The following is a 21,235-nucleotide window of genomic DNA, read 5'->3' as shown; positions in this document are numbered from 1 at the left end:
ACTGCCAGATGATTTGAAGTATGGGATAGATGCCAATGCGGAGAGGAATGTCAAGAAATCCACTGATGTCTTAGAAGAAGAGCTGAGAGAGATACACGATCTGGTAAGACAACGAGCAAAGATTTTGAGTGACAAGATGAAAGCGAAGTACGATAAAGCAATTAGTTCGGAAGGGTTTCAGCAAGGAGATTTCCTGCTGCTATACAACCCACAACGCAAAAAAAAAAGGTTTGTCCCCGAAATTGCAGTGTAACTGGGAAGGCCCATACAAAGTTGTAAAACGGATCAACGATGTAGTGTACCGCATACAAACCACTACCAAACCACGAACCAAAATGAAAGTGGTTCATTTGGAGAGATTAGCAGCGTTTAGATCGAGAGATTTGTCTGATCGGGACGATCAGACTTAGGTGGAGGGAAGTGTCACGGATATTAGCATCACTAAGCTATACCATCACTAAGTCGATGCTAAGGCCATGCCAAGCAGTATTTACGTCAATAATCAAATCATGTATACACATATATAAGGCAGCCGAAAGAGATGTCACACACAGATGCATTTACTTATACGCCTATGTGTACTCGAGAGACTGTAAACTACAAACATTCACATCAATTGCGTTGTCCGTGTTTTTCAAATGCCCAATGACTTACACATTTCCTGGAACACAGCTGATTCGAAATTCCTGCCTTGGTCAGAATGTAACTCCATTGGTACACCATACCTTGCAACCACTTCTGCTACTGTTTCTGCTTCTTGGTTTGGGATTGGGTATACCTCTGGCCATTTACTGAAATAATCCATAACCACCAGTACGTATTTCTTTCCGCGGTTGCTAGTAGGAAATGGACCTGCGACATCCATGGCGATCCTTTCAAATGGCGCACCTGAGTTATATTGCTTCATCTGGCCATGACTTCGTGTTCTGGGCCCTTTCGCTATGCTGCAAACCTCGCAGTTCGCAATCCACTCAGTGACCGACTGACGGCAACCAACCCAATAGAATCTCTGTTTAATCTTCTCGAGCGTCTTCGTGATTCCAAGATGACCTCCGCTTGGACCATTATGCAGCTCGCTGAGCACGTCAGGAATCCTCTTTCTGGGAACAACTATCAGTTTATTCTTGTATTTACCATCCTCACTCTCCCATACTCGATGAAGGCAACCGGATATCAATTCTAAACTGTTCCACTGTGCCCAATATGACTTCGCAATGGGACTCTCTGCTGACATTTCTTCTCTGTTTGGTCTTTCATTTCGTTCGAGCCCTTGCATAACATGTGACAGATCTGCATCTTCTAGCTGGAACTTTCTTAGCTGTTCCTTGTCCCATTCATCTGTAAATGTTATATTCATTAGCCGGACATCTATAATGTCTTCTTTAGCCTCGGCTTTTGAACAGTGCTTGCATTCCAAACTACATGGTCTTCGTGACATTGCATCAGCATTTCCATGGGTACTACCTTTTCGATGCTCAATGGAAAAGTCGTAGCTTTGTAGTCGCTCGATCCACCGTGCCAATTGTCCTTCCGGATTACGGAACTGCAGAAGCCATTTCAACGCTGCGTGATCTGTCCTGACACGGAATCGCTGGCCGTAGAGGTATTTGTGAAAATGTTTAATGCACTCTACCAATGCCAACAGCTCTCTCCGCGTAACACAGTAGTTCCTCTCTGGTTTTCCAATCGAACGGCTGTAATATGCAACTACCTTCTCCTGTCCATCGACCAGTTGTGATAAAACGCCTCCTATAGCATATCCACTCGCATCTGTATCTAGAATAAATGTTGCTCCTGGAATCGGATATGCTAACATTGGGGCAGTGCACAAACACTCCTTCAATGTTTGGAAAGCCACTTCTTGCTCCTTTTTCCATTCAAAAGCTTTATTTTTTCTTGTAAGCTCATGGAGACTATGGGCTACGCTAGAAAAATTTGGTACAAATCGGCGGTAATATGTGCACAGCCCAAGAAAACTTCTCAATCCATGTAGGTTCTGTGGTCTTGGCCAATCCTTTACAGCCTCTATTTTTTCGTTCGCAGTGCAGATGCCCTCTGTCGTTACCTTGTGACCCAAATAATTGACTTCCTTTTTAAACAGCGCACACTTTTTGGGACTTAACTTCAGACCAGCGCCAGCTATTCTCTGGAAAACTTCCTCCAAGTTCTTAAGATGTTCATCGAAGTTCTTGCCCAATACGATGATGTCGTCCAGGTACACCAAGCATGTTTTCCAATGTAGTCCTTTCAGTACCTGGTCCATGAGTCTCTCAAAAGTAGCTGGTGCATTACAAAGTCCAAAAGGCATCACTGTAAATTGCCAAAGACCATCACCGACACTGAAGGCTGTTTTCTCTTTATCTTCCTCCTTCACCTCCACTTGCCAGTAGCCGCTTTTCAAGTCCAGCGTGGAAAACCATTTCGTACCAGATAGCGAGTCCAGAGTGTCGTCAATTCTTGGCAATGGGTGGCTATCCTTTTTCGTTACGTCATTCAACTTCCGGTAGTCCACGCAAAACCTCATTTTTCCATCCTTCTTTTTTACAAGTACTACCGGTGAGCTCCACGGACTTGCTGATGGTTCGATGACGCCGCTGTCGCTCATTTCTTGAATGATTTGACTCACAACTTCCCGCTTCGCCAGTGGAGCTTGACGGATCGGCCTCGCATCTCCAGTGTCAATTTGGTGTTTCACAACGTTGGTGCGGCCTGGTTTAGAATCATCCTGGTCAAATATGTTCGCGTACTTTAGGAGCAGTTGTTTTGCCTTACTCTGATAGGCTTCCTCTAGCCCATGCGTCCATGCCGTGATATCATTTGAAAGATTAGTATTACTAGATGAAACGTATTCCTGGAGCTGTTCACAGTTAATAACTACTTCGGCCTCTTGGCATCTTCCCAAAATAGCTCCTTTGGTCAAATTGAATGGTGACTTGAACTCATTGAGTACTCTTACCGGAATACGTCCATCTTGTTTTGTCATAGCCAGGGTTTTTCCTACAAGTATGTTCAGTGCTGATTTATTTGCTGCTTCGACAACCCACAATTTGTTTGTCCCACAATCTCCATCTACCTTTGCCCAGATGACTGCTTCTGATTTTGGTGGTATTTGCTGACTCTCTTCCACCAGCACTCGTTTACTGCTGTAGCCTCTCTCGTAGCCGAAATTAAGTGGCACATCCATGTTCTTATATCGCATCGTCTTGCTTTGCATATCGATCTTGATGCCTTGGTCGATTAAGAAGTCCACTCCAATTATGATTTCATCAACAATCTCTGCCACTATAAAATTGTATAGTACGGTGGCTTTCCCTATTGCTACTTCAAATGCTACTTCTCCAATTACCTGGGTGTCCTCTCCCGTGGCTGTACGTAATCGTGCTCCAAGCAATGGTCTTATCTTCTTGTTGACTAAATCTGATCGAATGATGGAATGGGATGCACCCGTATCTACAGTTAGTAAACGTTCCTTTCCATCCACATGTACTCCGACAGTAAGTTTGCTTGACCTTCTTCCAATTTGCGAGATAGAGATTATGGGGCATTCAATTGAGGGAGCCAGCTGTCGCCCCTTGCGGCTGACTCGCTTTAGTTTAACGATTGAGTGGATTTGGAGATTTGCTCGTCTCCTTCAGCTATGCGTTTACGGCCACCCACATTGTTGGAACTATTGGAATTGCTACTGCAATGACGTGCAATGTGACCTGGGTTACCGCACTTGAAACATTTCATAACTCCGGCATTTTTCTCTTGTGATCCCCTTAGAGCTTCCAAAATTGTATCTACCCACTTCGGCCTTTCTACTTCCACACGATGAGCTTTGTATGCTGGTTTACTCAATAATGACGCCGTTTCCTGAGTCAATGCATGGGATACCGTTTCAGAAAATGTTTGCTTTGGGTTCGCGTATGTGGCTCGCTTCGTTTCGACGTCCCGTATGCCATTTATAAAGCTCTGAATCTTCACTCTTTCCGTGTATTCCACGGGTGCATCCGCATTTGCAAGATGAGCCAATCTTTCAATGTACGAAGCAAACTCCTGCAAAGTCTCGTTAGCTTTTTGGTAGCGGTTTTGCAATTCTATTTGAAATATCTGTTTCCTGTGTTCGCTTCCGTATCGCCGTTCTACAGCAGCCATCAATGCGTCATAACTGTTCCGTTCGTACTCTGGAATAGCCTGTAAGATTTCGGCAGCTGGTCCTTTCAATGCTACGAAGAGTGCGGCAACTTTATCTTCCACGTTCCAGTTGTTCACTGCTGCGGTCTTCTCAAACTGTAGCTTAAAGACCTGGAAAGGAACAGAACCGTCAAAGGATGGTGTTTTTACCTTTGGATTACTCGCTGAAACTGCTGGACGATTTAATTGTAACTGCTGAATCCGATCTTTCAAAGCATCCATCTCAGCTTCCATTTTATCTTGTCGTTCACTAAAACCCTCCAACTGCGATGATATGCGATCCTCTTGCGCTTTCAACTGCTGAGCCAACTGAGATATCATATATGTCTTCTGTTCTTCCAGTTGCGATGCCATATATGTCTTCTGTTCTTCCAGTTGAGATGACATTTGCGACGACATTTCTGAAATACGCGTTTCTTGTGCTTCCATTTGTGATGACATATACGTTTTCTGTTCTTTCAGTTGAGTTTCCATCTTGGATGTTATACGGGTTTCCTGCGATTCCAGTTGTGAAGAAATTTGTGTCGACATTTCTGAAATACGTGTTTCTTGTGCTTCAATTTTCGATGTTACTGTCGACGTTTGTGCAGATATTGCAGCCAATATCACGTTCAAGTCTGTGCTGGTAACCGTTTGCGATGTTTCGTTTTTCTCTTAAATTTTTGTTGTCTCCTCGCCATCAAGATGAAAGATATACTCTTCCACATCAATTCCTTCTGCTTCCATTACCTCTCGTAGCCGTGCCTGAATTTCAAGTTTAACGCCGCTTGTATTCAATCCACGGGTCCCAACTCCTTCTTTAGTTGCTGGATCTTCAATTCACTGAACTTTGCCATGTCCTTGTTTGGCCTTTGGAATTTATTCAACAATTCCTCTTCTGACACCAATTGTAACGAATTTACTTGCAAATCCTCTTATTTGCAATCCTCTGCTAAGTTCGAATCACTAAACTGTTGAATAAATAACTCCAATATTGAATAATGGAAAAATGGCCTTTATTAAAGTACTTCACAATGACACTTATACTTTGCTACTCGCAGGCTTAATAACCAAACTGATTGATAATTCAAATTGAACTCTACTATTGGCCGCCAGATCGCGTGCTTAATCAATAACTGATTGATTGCTCAACTCAAACTGAATTACAGCGCCTCTTCATCTGTTGCCTTTTATACCCTTTGGTTTCCTCGTTCGCATTTTTCCAGAATGTACTAGCATTGTCCATGAGCTCTCAAACTTCTCAGCTATAACTAAAATTGCACAATTTTATACATCTTTTAGGCGCTTCCAGAATCTACTAGTTCATTAGCTCTCAAACTTCTCAGATATATGCATGTGTTTGCGCATTGACTCTCCGCTGCTCATATTCGTACATGGTACATATGTGTAGACGCAATTATTTATTCGTTTATGTAGATACATAAAGATTGAATTATTGATGTGAATGTTTGTAGTTTACAGTCTCTCGCGCGCATATAGGCGTATAAGTAAATGCATCTGTGTGTGACATCTCTCTGGGCTGCCTTATATATGTGTATACTTGATTTGATTATTAACGTAAATACTGCTTGGCATGGCCTTAGCATCGCCTTAGTGATGGGATAATTTAGTGATGCTAATATCCGTGACAATATTATATACTTCATATAAACTGTCACTTTTGCCCCTTTTTACTGCTAGAAGCTTCAAAATTCATCAAATTTCATCAAATAGTTACGTTTACGTCACATATTTTTGAAATACGTGATTCGTAGTCATAGTTTTTACATGCAGACCACAAAAAACGTGAAAATGAAATGGTGTATTAATTTTGTCACGAAACCCAAAATTGTAAGTCCTTAAAGGAAAATAGATAGACCCACCATTAAGTATACCGAAATAATCAGGATGAAGAGCTGAGTTGATTTAGCCGTCTGTCCGTCTGTCTGTTTGTATGCAAACTAGTCCCTCAATTTTTGAGATATCTTGATAAAATTTGGTGAGCGGGTGTATTTGGGTGTCCGATTAGACATTTGTCGGAACCGGCCGGATCGGACCACTATAGCATATATCCTCCATAAAACCGATTTTTCAGAAAAAGAGGATTTTTGTCATATCTTACTCAATTTAACAGATTGAAGCTTCAAACTTCACCATATAATTTCGTATATTGTTGCCTGAAAAAATTGATGAGATCGGTCGTATATATCCCCCACTACCGATTGTTCAGATAAGAAACTTTTCGTAATTTCTGCCCTATTTTAAGAGCTAGAGGCTTCAAATTTCAACGAATGCTTACGCATATAGAATATATTGTTGTCTGAAAAAATCATAAAGATCGGTTGTATATATACTATATATATGGTGGTATATATAGTATATATATGGTGGTATATATAGTATATATATATATATTTTCGCAATTTTAGCCCCATTTTAACAGCTAGGAGCTTCAAATTTCACCGAATGCTCACGTATATAGAATATATTGTTGTCTGAAGAAATCATAGAGATCGGTGGTATATATATTATATACCTCATATAAACTGTAATTTTTGCCCCCTTTTTACGGCTAGAAGCTTCAAAATTCATCAAATTTCATCAAATAGTTACGTTTACGTCATATATTGTTGAAATACGTGATTCGTAGTCATAGTTTTTACACGCAGACCACAAAAAACCTGAAACTTTGCATCCTCACACAAAGTACCTACCTGTTTTTTATTTTATATTTATCTTAAAAATCGTTTAGGTATGTAGATTTGTACACCATATAATTCTTATCTTATACATCCGATTATTCGGAGATTACGAACGGTATAAGATTATTGTTCAGCCCCATTCATGAAAGGTATGAAGTCTTCGGCACAGCCGAAGACAGTCCCGTTCTTACTTGTTTTACTATTCATTAATCGGCCTTATCACGCACTCCATCGTATACTGTTTTTTGGAGAAGTTACTACAAAAGCATTCATGCATTTCGAACAACTCCGAACGTAAATTCGAAATTAGGAGAATAGCATTCACTGAACACACTCTAAATGTCAAATTATCAAATTTCCCACAATTTTTCTACGACAAGTTTTGTAAGCGGAGAATCCACGAAAAATTGAAATAAATTAAAACAAATTGAAAAATTTATATAAATGTAAGTATTTATTGAATAAACGCGTAGTCAGTATTTAATTTGTCAAAATACAGGTCCAAAATACCAACAAGGCAACAGTATCCGGCTTTGCTGGAGTTGCTGCAAGAAAAGCCCTCTATGGCACACGGCTTTTCAAAGTGCTCTAAGGAAGAAGCGTCGGAGTTTTGGAAAAAGGTGGCGGAGGAGCTTAACAGCATAGGCCCACCTCAAAAAGACATCACTAGCTGGAAAAAGGTAAAATGTGTAATTTGCTGTGCCTTGCTTGTGTGTATATATGTATATATATCGTGTTTACTAGGTATGGCTAGACTGGAAGGCGTATATTAAAAGGAAGCTAGCGGAAAACAAAAAAGAACAGAGCTACTGGTGGCGGTCGAAATAGACAGCACCATTTTAATGAAATGGAGGAATCTGTCATCCGATTGACAGCACTAGAGACTAGCACGAATGGAATTGAAAACACTGTGAGCTTTGGGCTACCTGTTGCACCCGACTCTGCAAATGAGATCGAGGCTGACGTGTCAATGACGTCATTAAGCCACAGTCCAGCACTTCCAAGACGAGTTTCCTCTGCGCGCAAGCCAACTGATACATATACAGCAGAAGTACTTCAAGACCAATTTTTGCTTCAAAAGGAATTTCAGGAAAAGACCATAGCACACTATTCAATACAGGAACAAAAGCTGGAAGATATTTGTTCCGGTATACGACGCTTATACCGGGCAATGGAAAAGCACTGCGACCTGAAGAATGCAGAAGTGGAAGAAACTCGTAGACACAACCAATCCATGGAAGATTTGATCAATGCTAAAAATTCAATAAAAAAAACAAATGTTATTAGTTGAAGAAAAAAGCTTAAATGCGATTTCCAAAAAACACTGAAATTTGTATGTGTACATTCCTTTATTTAAATACAAGTGCCTATCAAAAGTTTCAATAAAAAAGTGTAAATGAATTAATACATATGTCTTGCTATTTTTTAATTGAATATTAGCGTCGTGTTAATGTTGAGGATATAGATTCCCTTATCCGAATAGCTGCATCAGTATATGTTGAAGGAGAAGCTTCATACGTTTGATTAAAATGGTTTTCTTCAACATTTTCTGAAAAATCATCAGCCACGCGATAAGGGATACAAATATTGTGCAATGCTGCGGTAACGTTCACTATTTGGCAAACCTTAATGGGTTCATAATAAAGCTCACGAGCACCCAGAAGGCATCTGAAGCGGTTTTTAAATACACATATGGTCCTTTCTATAGTATTTCTCGCTTTTGCATGTATTTTATTGTAGTTTCCTTCGGCGCTACCTGTTGTAGGTGAACGAAAAGGTATCATTAACCATGGCTCTAGAGCGTATCCAGCGTCTCCTGTGGAATAAATAAAATCATTTTAGCAAAAAATTATTGAAACGGTCTATATGTGTATGCACATACCCAAAAGCCAAGTGTTTCGTTCGCCGTTTAGGTATTTATTTTCAAAAAAAAATTCGCGCGCTGCTTACGTTCCAAATATGAGAATCGTGGTTACTGCCAGGATACAGCGCATTCACGTAACGAATTCTCATTTTATTATTTGTTACATATCTGCAATAAATAAAAAATTTGAAAGATATTTGAAATATCAGTTTTTGCAAGACTTACAATCATAGCATTGATGCTATAGTACCCTTTACGATTAAAATACAGGAATTTGTCTTTAGCCGGCGCAACAATTTTAATGTGTGTTCCGCCTACACATAAAATCGCACTAGGAAATCCATATTTTTGATAAAAGTCCATCTTTGCTTGTCTTTTTTCTTCGTTGCTCAAATCAAGATTCACCCACTGAGGACATACATAGATCACATTGAAGAGTGGATAACACGTCTTTTAATATGCCACAAAATGTGGATTGAGCCATGGGAATGTCAAAGTCCTTTCCCACTCCATGCTGGTACCCACCCTCCGCAAAAAAACGTAATACGGAAGACAAAAGATGGAGCGAAGAGATGGAGCACGGCCTCTGTGAGCGTGCTTCCCATCTAGGACACTTAAGACGTACAAAAAGGCCGCCTTATTCAAGCGATAATTTTTAGTAAACCTGTTTCATAAAATAAAGTTAACCTATGAAGTTATGAAGTTATTCCTATACTTACATTGTGTCCTCGACATCGAGCGGATTGCTTGCGTCCCTTAATATTTTTCGTTGAATTTTCATATTCGATCTACTTCTTTCACCTTCCGCCTCCACCAGCATTATAGAAAATATCAACGAAGAATCCACAACACTTAAAAGCTTTGTTTTTCCAATATATATTTCAGTTTAGTTAAATTTATTTACCCTTGTATTTATTGAAATTTCAATTTATTGCAAAACATCTGATTTCGAAACGTCAAAATTTAAAATTTGCATACGGCAACAACTCTTTCGAATTCACATGGGTTGCATGATAAAAAATCGCTCCGATTCGGAGCGGACATTTACATTCGAAAATTTGCTACGATGGATTGTGTGATAGGGCAGAATACAAATGCGTTGAATTATGATAAATGGTGCTTGGTACCGGGTCTATATGCGGCAATGGGGCAACGTTAAGCATTTGGAAGATTATATACACGCTTAATATTTTTAGTTTGTTGATATTTTAGGGATTACTTCTTAAAAAATTAATCGTTTAATTATTTTAGTATATATATGAATATTAAATCAAAGATCTTTTACAAATTGTTCGATGTATTTTAATGCAACAAAAATATGTACATACATATGTATAATATGCATTTAGTATGAAGATTAATGAAAATGCAAGCTTACTATGTAGTAGGGCATGTTTTCCTTTCAATTATTTTTTTTTTGTGTAATCAATTTGGAACTTCCTCCCAAAATGTTTTTCTGAGACTAAAACTCATTTCCGTGTAAACATTAGATTGATATTTATTATTAATATGTTTACATACTTTTTGATTTCACAATAAATTTGAAATATCACAATTTCATTTCACAGAAAGACTTTTTAATGTACTAATTCGTAAAATGTTTGAAAAAACTGCGAAATATGAAATTTTCACAACAAATTAAATTTTTCTTTGCTCTAACAACCAGGAGGCTTTTGTATCAATTTCGGTTTTGGGCCGGATCTGGTATCGGTACCTGCTATGGCAAAAGTTCGGTTTGGAGTGTTTCCGTATCAGTTATATTCCGGTTTTGTTTCTTGTCATCCCCTTTTTTCTATGTATTGCCATGAAAATAACCATAATTTTAATAACATGGAGGATATAAATAATCCAAAAGTAAATTTATAATATTTAAAACATAATTGTCTAGCAAATTTTTCTCTTGGTGGCCCTGATAAGGGCCGTATTGCGTAGGTATAATTGATTAGCAATTTGTTCTCTTTGGTGATTAGTGGTGACCCTGATAAGGGCCGTTTTTCGTATCGTCAGGGTTGTGCTGAAATAAAGATATAATTTTTATTTGAGTAAAATAATTCTAAATCTTTCTTTTACCAGATTATAGAGTTACTTTACTCATTTTTTTGTTTCGCCTTACTCGCGACTTTGCTTTCTCTACCTTCAAGCGGTTATTCAAATGCCGTATTCGGAAAAAGATGCGGCACTTGAAAAAAAATCTTTTTACATTTTTGGAAGGTCCACATATGTGCTTTGGTCAACCAAGTACTGTTTCAAATTTTTGAAACATGCGATTTCAGTTGAGTTCACGTTGTCAAATACAGCTTCTAAACTCTTTATGCCATTCATGAAGTGAAACGAAGGTTTCTTCAAAAGACCCTTTGACACAAGATCGGTATAAGGATATACCGTGGCATTTGTATCCTCATATTGGTTGAGATTCTGCTTTCGGATTATATAACCCGCCAAGTACGCTAATGCGTCTTGTTGCAGAACGCCAATCTCGCAGTGTATATTAATACCGCTTAGCGCGTCAACAACTTCATGGTCTTCACCTTCCGCTTCATTGGGCTCGTTAGGGCTTGGCGCAATCGGGAGAAAATCGTCATGGTTCGATGTATTGAGCCATTATGTTGAGTCTTGCCGTACATTTCCAATGTTATCTAAATTTTTAGTATTTCTTGCTGTAAGAATATTTAGGTAGCGAAAATTAAATATGGTTCAATCAGCACGAACTATTACCCAGTATATATTTACGAAGCCTATATCGGAAATCTTTCGGTGTAGGATGATCATTAAGACCCCCATTACTACGAATGGTCCCGAAAAAGTGTTCAAGTAAATCTTGATTTAGACGGCAAGTCGCAATATATTTGAAATTATACTTTGATTGTAGATATTCGTACAACATTGGCAAAGCTCTAGTGGTCATCAACACACCCTTCTGAAATATTTCTATGTCCGTTTTTTCAGTTTGTGCATTTCGTTCTTTGGGAATTACCGGTATTACCACATCTGACATAAATTTATCCATCCTTTGTAGGATTTCTTTCTGCTGCTGAAGGTTGAGGCCAAATGGCTCCTTTAAGAAAAACTTTTTGTATCCGGTTTGTAATATATTTATTAAATACCTTACTTTTCCCGGGTAGTGGTAGCTCTCTACAGATGAGTTAACCACATCGAACCAATCATTCACTAGCTGGATTAAATCCACTGTATCAACCGCATTGCAAACGTCCATACCTAGCTGGTGGCAGCGCAGTATGGCGTTTGCGGTAGTGCTAGAGAATAACTCTGCCGCTAGCTTTACTTTTTGTTTGCCTAATTTATATAAAGGAAAAATTTAAATACATAAATGCCTTCCCAATAAACTTGCGCTGGCTACTTCGTCCGGAAAACTCAGTACAAAAATTTAAGAAATTTCTGTACGTGTTTTTTTTTCTTCATATGCCATTTTTTTCATTATACTTCATTCTGGACGACAAACAAAAAATTCCGGACGAATAACCACTTCTACTACAGCACACTTACTTATGCCTTTCACTGCTAGGTGCTCCTCTTTCAATTTGTATGCTATAAACACATCACTTTGAGAGGTATGCTTCATCACATCTACTATAGCACGAGTGTTCATAATTTTTCCGTTCCATTTCAGGCCGGTTTGGATATAATGATTCCTTATTAGTTTTAATAAATGTGGAGCGTTAGCTAAAGTGACAATTTTTTCTTCTGCGTACTCTGGATTAGGAAACCATGGTCGATCTATAAATGTTATGATGTAGCAGGAAGGAACTTTAAATTTTTGAAACGCGACTTTTACCTATAGTAGCACCAAGGTTCCTCCACAAACTTTGGTTTGCCGTTCCCATATCACAAACTGTTGCAACGACGGGAAAGCCAGCGCCCTGTATCGATAATATTATACTTTTGAGAACTTTGGCATCGATCTTGCAATCGAAATCATAAAATACTGGTTGTTTCCAGCTCTTATACAACCCCCGTGCCATTACCACTTGGACAAGCTGCGCCGGTTGCCTCACGAAGTCTCCATTGGATTCGTACTCATGCACTTCAGCCACTTTCATCTCATCGAATGCCAATACACACACTTTTTCTTGTGCCGAAAGTTCACTTATGTTGCGCATAAGGTCTAATGAGATATGCAATATACCTTCACATACAGGCACTTTTCGACACCATCTTTGCAGAGTGCTAATATGTGGAAGTGGAAACCCATTTTGGTATAAATGCCTATAAGCTCTGGGTCCAGAGGCGTGAAGGCATATTGCCTTCGATATGTCATTCCACTTCCATCTTACGGTTTTGTCTAACAAATAAAAAAGCGCATATTGATATAAAAGAGTTGAACAAAGGTAGTAACAAAAAAATATTCCCAATCTACTTTCCCCACATTTGAACCGAGGGAGGGGACTTTTCGAAAACCTTCAGCTGAGTAACCGTTGCAACCGAACATACACTTTTTTATTTATATGCAAATGAATAACAATACTTCATATACAATAAACAAGAATTTTTGGAAGTTCTGTAATCGGTCAGGAATTAGATCGCAAATAGAATTCGTGAGTAGCTCAAACGATTAATCTATGTAAGCTTATCCCTCGAGTACAGAAACCTATTTTTTCTTTTTATAGAAATATACATACACAAAGTAAAACATGGCTATATGGGCGAGCTAACAGATAACTGTCTTAGGACTCGTGGAGCTACTACAATTAAATAATTACACTATTCAAATTAAAGAAGAGGTATTTGCCGTGAGCGTATGCACCGAAAACTATATGTTGTTTGGGCATCGGTAACTATTTTGTTTTAATTTGTAATGTTGAATACATAAATCGTTTTAAGCCCAATCCTAAGTTCTATGCACAAATAAAAGTTATGGTACTTTACTCCTAAGTTCTATGCATGCGAATTAGTATATATACAATACAAGGTAACGGAAAACACCACTTAGCAACATCTTCTGCATCTGTCCTTCTGTAAAAACAGACTCCACGGCAGACATTACGATGGCGGTGTTGGCAATATTTCTTTTAAATTTTTTGTTATGTCCTATAAAGGAATAAATACATGCGCTTGAATTTAGGTTATACTATATAATAAAAACTTCCAATTTATTTGTATGAGGAATTTTACATCATAGCTATAGCACTAGTAATTATATCAATATATGAAAAGAAAAGGAAAGAGTATATATATGTGGGCTTCTTTGTCGGCAGAATTATTCCAACAAATGATGGTTTCTAATGAAACGCTTTATCGCTGCCGAATCAAGGAAACACACTGTATAACTTTATATAAATATTTCTTGATTTTATTCGCGGATGAACCACAGTGTTTGCGATTTAGTTTTTACAAATTTATGATGAATGCGTGCGCTTGTCACGGCCGCTCGAACAAAGAACAAAGTAAGAAAGAGTATAAAACTCATTTTGACATTTATCATTGAATGACATGTGAATCGTGTCGCGAAGTAAAATGACTCTCATTGACTATTGTAAAAAGGCTAGTTAGTAAACCGCCACATACTCCCCCACCAGTGATCCACCGATCACGTTGAAAAAGTTACAAAACGATTGGGTTTTCTAATCAGTCTTCCTGATCGTGTTCTAACTTCTGTGGGTACACAGTTAACGTTATTGGATTTTTTGGCATGTTCAAATTTTTGACTAAGAGGTTCATTGTTTTCTTTAACATTATTTTTTACAATAAAATTTTTGGTATTCGTTTCATTATTATCCTTATATGATACAGCTGCTTTTAAACGGTCACATGATACCGTTACCAATCTTCCATTTACCCGAATGTCGAAATTTTTTTCTTTTCGTTTAACAACTTCAAATGGGCCATCATATGGCTGTTTAAATGGTGCTCTAACGGAATCATCACGTAGGAATACATGTGTGCAATTCGAAAGTTCTTTTTGAATGAAACAATGGTTCACAGAGTGATTCGAAGTGACAATGGTTTTGATTTGGTTCATGACGTTTTTTAGATTTTTAACAAAATCTGTCGAGAGATCAGTAGTTTTGTCATCGAGAAAATCGCCCGGCAATCTTAAAGTTGTGCCGTATAACAATTCAGCTGGACAAGCTTGTAAATCATTTTTAATTGTCGTTCTTAATGCGAGCATGATTAAAGGTAACAGGTCATACCAAGTTTCGTTTTGATGACACATGATTGATGCCTTCAGAGTTCTATGGAAACGTTCAATCAAGCCGTTGGCTTGTGGATGATAGGGAGTGGTACGGATGTGTTTACAACCAAGAAGACGATTCAATTCTTTGAATACATTCGATTCGAATTGTCGACCTTGATCGGTTGTGACATATAATGGTACGCCATAGTGTGAAATCCATCCACGAATGAGTGCATTGGCAACCGTTTCAGCTGTCATGTTTTCGATGGGGATTGTAACTGGCCAGCGTGAGAAACGATCAATGCATGTTAAGCAATAACGGAATCCCTTGGATAACGGCAAAGGTCCAATGATATCAATATTTATGTGTTTGAAACGACCGTCAGGTGCATTGAAATTAGCTAAAGCAGTTTTGTTATGTTTGTGAACTTTGCTTTTTTGGCAATTAACACATTCACTTGACCATTTAGAGACATCCGATTTGATGTTTGGCCATACATAACGTTCGGTTAATAAATTGACAGAAGCCCTTTTACCAGGATGCGAGATGTTGTGCACCAGATTGAAAATTCTCTTTCGCATGTTACCGACGATAAAGGGTCTGATTTGCTTAGAAGATGTGTCGCAATAAACTTGCAGATTAGAACCAGGAAGATAAATTTTGTTCAAATTTAAAGAACATGGGATTTTTCCTTCCAGAATGTCATTTAGTTCGTTGTCGTTTATTTGAGAATTTGCTAGAAGTTCTAAGCTGATATCGTTAACTTTGATTTCTTCAATGCGCGACAATAAGTCTGCAACAACGTTATCTTTGCCGGAAATGTGACGAATGTCCGTTGTGAATTGACCAATGAAATCAAGTTGACGTGCTTGTCTGGGTGAAGCTTTGTCGGGATTTTGTCGAAAGGCAAATGTTAATGGTTTATGGTCAGTATACACAATGCAATTGCGTCCGTCGATCATAAATTTGTTGTGTTTGATTGCCTGAAAGATTGCCAAAAGTTCACGATCATAGGTGCTATAACGCTTTTGGGTATCGGTTAATCGTTTGGAATAGAAACTTAATGGTTGAAGTTGACCATTGTTGATTTGGTGAAGGGCTGCCCCTATTGCGTGATTACTAGCATCCACGTGTAATGCCAAAGTTGTATTGGGAATTGGGTGAGCTAACAGGACAGCGTTGGCGATATCAGCTTTACATTTTTCAAATGCTAAAGATGCATCGTCGTTCCAAGCAATTTGCGAATTATCTTTTTTTTTGTTGCCTTTTATTAGCAGCTGAAGTTTGCCTTGGATTTGAGCAGCATTCGGTAGAAAGCGACGATATGAGTTAAGGGTTGCCAAAAAACTACGGAGTTCGTGTGCTTTTTCAGGTTTTTTGAAATTTTTAATGACATCAACTTTTTCAGTTTTTGGTAAAATGCCATCTTTTGTGACGATGTGACTGAGAAAAGTGATTTTTTGTTGTCCAAATTCGCATTTGGCAAGGTTGATTTTAATGTTTTTTTCTTTAAGACGTTGTAAGACAATTTTCAAATGTTTTCGATGTTCGCTCATGTCATTTGAAGCTATGCAAATGTCATCGATGTAGACAACGACGAAATCAAGATCGTGAAAAATACTGTTCATGAAACGTTGAAAAGTTTGAGATGCGTTTCTGAGACCAAAAGTCATCACATTGAATTCAAATAAGCCGAAGGGTGTAATGATTGCAGTTTTCTCTTTGTCTTCTTCTGCTATTGGGATTTGACTGTATGCGCTAACGAGATCGATTTTTGAAAAAATTTGTTTGTTTGCAAATATGTGTGTTACATCTTGGATGTGAGGTAAGGGATATCGATCAGGAATTGTAACGGCATTTAAAGCACGATAATCACCGCAAAAACGCCATGTGCCGCCTTTTTTGGGTACTATGTGCAATGGGCTTGCCCAAGGACTTTTACTTGGTTGACAAATTCCCGCTTTTAGCATTGCTTCGAACTCAACTTTAGCTAGTTTAAGTTTTTCAGGGTTTAAACGACGTGCTCGTGAAAAAGTGGGACGACCCGTTGTAATAATTTGATGTTTTACCGTACTAGGTTTCAAATTATCACGTTTATTGAAGGTTGGAGGCAGAGTGAGATCTACAAATTCATTTATTATTTCGCTGAAATCAGATTTGCAATGAACCGAAGAGACTCTTTGATAATGTGTAAGATGAGAATTGCATTTAGTTCGTAAATTTGTATGAACATCGATCAATTGTTTATTTTTTATATCAACCAGCAATCCGTATTCATCAAGAAAATCAGCGCCAAGAATGGGTTTGGACACCTTTGCTATCAAAAATGTCCAAATGAAATCACGTCTTAGTCCTAAATTGACATTGCAAGTAATGCTACCGAAAGTTTCTATGGGTGTGCCGTTTGCGGCGAAAAGTTTATAGGAATTTGGTTTATTTAATTTATTGAATAAATTTTTTTGCAAAATTGATAAGTCTGCACCAGTGTCGACTAAAAATTTACGATGATTTGATTGATCAGTGACGAAGAGACGGCGAGTGAGATTTGATTCCACTTCGTGTACCGTCGGTGGCGAAGTGGTTTTTAGTTTTCCGAATTATCGTTTGAACTGCCTTCAGGTTTTTTGAACCGGCAAGGTTGTTCACATTTGCGAGCAAGTGCCCCGAATTTGTAATGATAACGGCAATATGGATGTTTTCTATTTGATTTAGATCGAGAACGTCTGTTACTGTTGTTGTTTCGGTTGGGACTTTTACTTCGACTTGCCCTAAAGTCATTAAACGATTTTGTGAGTTCATCAATTTGTGCTTTTAATTGTGACAAAGAAGGGTTTATTTCCGTTTTGATTTCGGAGATTTGTTTCGAAGAAGTTAATTCCACTACTTTATCGGCCAGAGTGGCGCATGTGTTCAAATTATCGTTAGAAATGGCTACAACCGCTCTCACATTTTCGGGCAGACGATCGATCCAAAGTGATTTTAATGCTTCATCACTCATAGAACTTCGTGCTAAATCACGCATTTTACGCAATAAATGCGATGGTTTGTCATCACCGAGTTCGATTTCTGTTAACAAAACTTTTAATTTCTTTTGATCAGATGCTGTATATTCATTAATTAAACGCGCTTTTAATGTTTCATATTTTGTGCCGTCGTCCGGCGGATTACGAATCAAATCAGAAACCATTGACAAATATTGAGGATCGAGTGCAGCAATGACATGATTATATTTAGCGTTATCTCTAGTGATTCCACCGTTGGTAAATTGAGCTTCCATTTGAATAAAAAATAAATCCGGTTCATTTTTTACGAACGTCGGTGCCCTTATTGTAATTCTACTAATTTCAGGTAAAGGAAAATTGCTAGCGGTACTTACGTTTGATGCTGATTGTCCATTTGAATTGTTCGATTCGTCCATCTTGAATATCATCCGAAAGCTCTGGTTGAAATCGTCAAGATACTGGTTATCTTCCACTTCGGCTTCTGTTGGGCACGTTTCCCAAATCAATTTTTTGGATAATAATGTTTTTGTGTTGCAAACAATTTAATTTTGTTGCGCACAAGTGACGTAATGTGTGAATCAGCTGGTGAAATTTGTGCGTTTTTAATTTTTTGACTTTTGCAAAAAAGACGATTTTGATTGCACTTTTCTGATTAAATTCACTTTTGGTTTTGTGAAAATATCGATGCTTTAATGTTTTTGGTAAGTTTATTCCATTCCCGAGTCGATAAACGATGAGGGCAATGCGAATATGTATTTGCACCTTGTTCACTGTATTGTATTTGTTATATGTCGGGGTCACCAATGTGGGCTTCTTTGTCGGCAGAATTATTCCAACAAATGATGGTTTCTAATGAAACGCTTTATCGCTGCCGAATCAAGGAAACACACTGTATAACTTTATATAAATATTTCTTGATTTTATTCGCGGATGAACCACAGTGTTTGCGATTTAGTTTTTACAAATTTTTGATGAATGCGTGCGCTTGTCACGGCCGCTCGAACAAAGAACAAAGTAAGAAAGAGTATAAAACTCATTTTGACATTTATCATTGAATGACATGTGAATCGTGTCGCGAAGCAAAATGACTCTCATTGACTATTGTAAAAAGGCTAGTTAGTAAACCGCCACAAGGCGTTCCTCGAATTTCCTCAGCTGAGCGAGGATGGCGTTCACGGCGCCATTCATATCAGTCAGCGACTTCTTCATTTCATCGGCGTTCATGATTAGGTATGCTGAAAAGATAAGAACTGTAAGAAAATATACGTGTGACTTACACAATCCAATGTCTCATTTGAGGATTCTTTTCGCGTTTAGATTGGAGAATTTTCAATTTTCTCTCTTTCTCTTTCACTTTTCCCTGTTAGATTGGAGAATTTTCAATTTTCTCTATTTTTCTTACACACGCGACGCGAACCCTGCACTCCGAAGTTCGGGTGCCAGTTATCTGCCTTCTCGAAGGAGATGTAAACAATTTAAAGGTGCGGAGGAACTCACTGTCTTCCGATACTTGTGAATTGAAACAAGGAACGATTTCAGATTAAACGTCGCATGCTTGCACGCTATTTAACTACTGACTCAAACATACGTTGCAACTTGCTTAAATAACTTCTTAGCCTAACTAAAATGTTTACATTGCAGTTCCCATGCTTTACCCAGAACTGCTCGCACGTGTAGGCAGGAATTGCTTAGCGTGCGATTCCCATAACTAACGTAAGGTGACCTGATCGATGGTTGCGCGTGTGCCGCGTCAGCGACTATCCTATTGAACTAAATAAGTCACACGCTTAGCAAGGTGATCGTAGGATGTGCCGTTGCGTGGTATTGTGGTACCTATGCGTGTAACTTGCATGTAAATGTAAATTCACTTAATAAAACAATAAAATACCAGTTTGTTGTTTTATAATTTAACTATTTCTTTTATTAATTCTTAATAATATTGTATAATTTCCAATATTTCTTCAATTAAAAATACAAAGAGCTATTTGCTCGCGCAAGTTACGTCTTTATGGTAGACGTTGGGCAGGGTACTTACTTTCTATAAACCGCAAACAAATAAAAACATTAATTTGTGTTATTATAGTTTTAAAATTCTTTATTCGAATAAGGAATTACAGGATTCAAAATACCCGGTATTATTATTACTATTGGTTTTACGAATTACAGGATTCAAAATATGTACTTGGTATTATTATTACTATTAGTAAGCGATCAAGACCGACAGGTCGTTTTGATTTCCGGGCAACAACTGCCTTTTCAATATTCTGCAATCTTTCACTTAATCTAAATACAAAAGGCGTCTTTTTGACATTGCATATGTGGGGACATATTTCCTAAGCTCACTCAGCAACCCCCACATTCCCACTTATGTAGTGCAACATAGTTGCAGTCATCGCTAATTGTTTATTATACTTATTGGGCTATCCTATCACACTCAAGAATGTTTTGCATTCCCGAATGTTGCCACCAATAAGTATATTTCTTTGTATATCTGTATGCTTCTACAGAGCAACATATTATGGAAACGCATCTTTGATGGAGCAGCAATGAAGGCATGTCGGCATGATCTGGTGGTTCACTGTGGCTAGTCATGTCGGCTGGGCGGGGTTCTTCCCAACCTTGCTGTCTTATCAAAACTGACAGAAACGCAGAGACGACTCAAAACGCTTATAATTCAAAATAAAACGATATCCGGTCGAACCGGATGCCACGGACAGACCGTTAAACATTCAAATTCAAAATTCAAAAATAAAAAAAAAAATTAAAAGGGAAAACGCAAAAAAAAATTTACGAACCGGAAATGACCGGTTACTTTGGCTGAAACAAAAACATTAAATAAAAAAACAGGCTGAAAAGCGGAGAAAAGGCCGAATGTACACGCGGGCGCCGCTGGTGTTATTGCGATCCCATCCTCAAAACCATGGACACCGATGCCCCTATATTTCGGTGGCCCCTTACCTGTATACCTACGTGCCTTCTAACTAAATAAAGAAGTCAGCATTCCCATCTAAAAGTACAAATTATTTATTCATGATTTATAAACAAAAATTGTCGAACTTTCAAGACAAAATATTAACTGAGTTGAAAATAAATTTTTGCGCAGCCTTAAGCTATTTATTTAAACATACAAATAGGAATATTTATATATAATTAGAGCCAAGTGTAAACGTCTGCCAAAGTCAAACACGGAAGTTGGAAACATATTAACTATTATTCTAAATGTTTTATGAATTAGTCATTCAAAACGACAATCACTCAAAGTTACAGATTTTTTTTTCAACTTTAAAATACGCACTTTACCAACATGTTATTGCTTTAATGTATAAAAATTTGTTAAGCGCGCACAAAACACTTTATTTTCCGACTAATTAATTTCAC

At 38.1% G+C, this 21,235-nt stretch overlaps 1 pseudogene; it reads left to right on the top strand.

Moving 5' to 3' along the window:
* The first annotated feature begins 3,428 nt into the window (after positions 1-3,428).
* On the top strand, positions 3,429-8,185 carry LOC137237122 (t-SNARE domain-containing protein 1-like; annotated as a pseudogene).
* Positions 8,186-21,235: the final 13,050 nt, after the last annotated feature.

This window comes from Eurosta solidaginis, chromosome 1 (assembly GCF_040869045.1).
Source record: "Eurosta solidaginis isolate ZX-2024a chromosome 1, ASM4086904v1, whole genome shotgun sequence".
Lineage (NCBI taxonomy): Eukaryota > Metazoa > Arthropoda > Insecta > Diptera > Tephritidae > Eurosta > Eurosta solidaginis.
Note: the sequence above shows the minus strand (reverse complement) of the source record. Positions and strands in the feature narration are given on the sequence as shown.